This window comes from Lucilia sericata, unplaced genomic scaffold, assembly GCF_015586225.1.
Source record: "Lucilia sericata isolate MDLA Ls3-8-SP2 unplaced genomic scaffold, ASM1558622v1 Contig000224F_arrow, whole genome shotgun sequence".
Classification (NCBI taxonomy): domain Eukaryota; kingdom Metazoa; phylum Arthropoda; class Insecta; order Diptera; family Calliphoridae; genus Lucilia; species Lucilia sericata.
Genome location: NW_023994251.1, coordinates 53,587 through 57,612, shown reverse-complemented (window position 1 = coordinate 57,612; position 4,026 = coordinate 53,587).

Genomic DNA, 4,026 nt, shown 5'->3' with positions numbered 1-4,026 from the left:
GGACTAGACTGTAGACTAAACTATAGACTAGACTTTAGACTAGAATATAGTCTAGACTATAAACTAGACAATAGATTGGACTATAGACGAAGACTAGACTAACTATAGACTAGACTATAGACTAGACTATAGACTAGACTATAGACTAGACTATAGACTAGACTATAGACTAGACTATAGACTAGACTATATACTGGACTATAGACTAGACTATGGACTAGACTGTAGACTAAACTACAGACTAGACTTTAGACTAGAATATAGTCTAGATTATAAACTAGACAATAGCTTGGACTATAGACGCGACTAGACTATAGACTAGACTATAGACCAGATTATAGATTAGACTATTGGTTAGACTATAAACTAGACAAGACTATAGACTAGACAAGACTATAGACTACACTATAGACCAGACTATAGACTAGACTATAGACTAGACTATAGACTAGACTATAGACTAGACTATAGACTAGACTATAGACTAGACTATAGACTAGACTATAGACTAGACTATAGACTAGACTATAGACTAGACTATAGACTAGACTATAGACTAGACTATAGACTAGACTATAGACTAGACTATAGACTAGACTATAGACTAGACTATAGACTAGACTACTAGACTATAGACTAGACTATAGACTAGACTATAGACTAGACTATAGACTAGACTATAGGACTACTAGACTACTATAGACTAGACTATAGACTAGACTATAGACTAGACTATAGACTAGACTATAGACTAGACTATAGACTAGACTATAGACTAGACTATAGACTAGACTATAGACTAGACTATAGACTAGACTATAGACTAGACTATAGACTAGACTATAGACTAGACTATAGACTAGACTATAGACTAGACTATAGACTAGACTATAGACTAGACTATAGACTAGACTATAGACTAGACTATAGACTAGACTATAGACTAGACTATAGACTAGACTATAGACTAGACTATAGACTAGACTATAGACTAGACTATAGACTAGACTATAGACTAGACTATAGACTAGACTATAGACTAGACTATAGACTAGACTATAGACTAGACTATAGACTAGACTATAGACTAGACTATAGACTAGACTATAGACTAGACTATAGACTAGACTATAGACTAGACTATAGACTAGACTATAGACTAGACTATAGACTAGACTATAGACTAGACTATAGACTAGACTATAGACTAGACTATAGACTAGACTATAGACTAGACTATAGACTAGACTATAGACTAGACTATAGACTAGACTATAGACTAGACTATAGACTAGACTATAGACTAGACTATAGACTAGACTATAGACTAGACTAGACTAGACTATAGACTAGACTATAGACTAGACTATAGACTAGACTATAGACTAGACTATAGACTAGACTATAGACTATACTATGGACTAGACTGTAGACTAAACTATAGACTAGACTTTAGACTAGAATATAGTCTAGACTATAAACTAGACAATAGATTGGACTATAGACGAGACTAGACTATAGACTATAGACTAGACTATATACTAGACTATAGACTAGACTATGGACTAGACTGTAGACTAAACTACAGACTAGACTTTAGACTAGAATATAGTCTAGACTATAAACTAGACAATAGATTGGACTATAGACGCGACTAGACTATAGACAGACTATAGACTAGGCTATAGAGTAGACTATAAACTAGACTATAGACTAGACTATAGACCAGATTATAGATTAGACTATTGGTTAGACTATAACTAGACGAACAGACAAGACTATAGACTAGACCTAGACTAGACTATAGACTAGACTATAGACTAGACTATAGACTAGACATAGAACTAGACTATAGACTAGACTATAGACTAGACTATAGACTAGACTATAGACTAGACTATAGACTAGACTATAGACTAGACTATAGACTAGACTATAGACTAGACTATAGACTAGACTATAGACTAGACTATAGACTATAGACTAGGACTATAGACTAGACTATAGACTAGTCTATAGACTAGACTATAGACTAGACTATAGAAGACTAGAGACTAGACTATACTAACTATAGACGAGACTACTAGACTAGACTATAGACTAGACTACTATAGACAGTCTATAGACTAGACTATAGACTAGACTATAGACTAGCTATAGACTAGACTATAGACTAGACTATAGAACTAGACTATAGACTAGACTATAGACTAGACTATAGACTAGACTATAGACTAGACTATAGACTAGACTATAGACTAGACTATAGACTAGACTATAGACTAGACTATAGACTAGACTATAGACTAGACTATAGACTAGACTATAGACTAGACTATAGACTAGACTATAGACTAGACTATAGACTAGACTATAGACTAGACTATAGACTAGACTATAGACTAGACTATAGACTAGACTATAGACTAGACTATAGACTAGACTATAGACTAGACTATAGACTAGACTATAGACTAGACTATAGACTAGACTATAGACTAGACTATAGACTAGACTATAGACTAGACTAAGACTAGACTATAGACTAGACTATAGACTAGACTATAGACTAGACTATAGACTAGACTATAGACTAGACTATAGACTAGACTTAGACTAGACGATAGTCTAGACTATATATTAGACTATAGACTAGACTATAGACTAGACTATAGACTAGACTATAGACTAGACTATAGACTAGACTATAGACTAGACTATAGACTAGACTATGGACTAGACTGTAGACTAAACTATAGACTAGATTATAGAATAGACTATAGACTATACTATGGACTAGACTGTAGACTAAACTATAGACTAGACTTTAGACTAGAATATAGTCTAGACTATAAACTAGACAATAGATTGGACTATAGACGAGACTAGACTATAGACTAGACTATAGACTAGACTATAGACTAGACTATAGACTAGACTATAGACTAGACTATAGACTAGACTATAGACTAGACTATAGACTAGACTATAGACTAGACTATAGACTAGACTATATACTGGACTATAGACTAGACTATGGACTAGACTGTAGACTAAACTACAGACTAGACTTTAGACTAGAATATAGTCTAGATTATAAACTAGACAATAGCTTGGACTATAGACGCGACTAGACTATAGACCTAGACTATAGACCAGATTATAGATTAGACTATTGGTTAGACTATAAACTAGACAAGACTATAGACTAGACAAGACTATAGACTACACTATAGACTAGACTATAGACTAGACTATAGACTAGACTATAGACTAGACTATAGACTAGACTATAGACTAGACTATAGACTAGACTATAGACTAGACTATAGACTAGACTATAGACTAGACTATAGACTAGACTATAGACTAGACTATAGACTAGACTATAGACTAGACTATAGACTAGACTATAGACTATAGACTAGACTATAGACTAGACTATAGACTAGACTATAGACTAGACTATAGACTAGACTATAGACTAGACTATAGACTAGACTATAGACTAGACTATAGACTAGACTATAGACTAGACTATAGACTAGACTATAGACTAGACTATAGACTAGACTATAGACTAGACTATAGACTAGACTATAGACTAGACTATAGACTAGACTATAGACTAGACTATAGACTAGACTATAGACTAGACTATAGACTAGACTATAGACTAGACTATAGACTAGACTATAGACTAGACTATAGACTAGACTATAGACTAGACTATAGACTAGACTATAGACTAGACTATAGACTAGACTATAGACTAGACTATAGACTAGACTATAGACTAGACTATAGACTAGACTATAGACTAGACTATAGACTAGACTATAGACTAGACTAGACTAGACTATAGACTAGACTATAGACTAGACTATAGACTAGACTATAGACTAGACTATAGACTAGACCATAGACTAGACTATAGACTAGACTATAGACTAGACTATAGACTAGACTATAGACTACTATAGACTAGACTATAGACTAGACTATAGACTAGACTATAGACTAGAC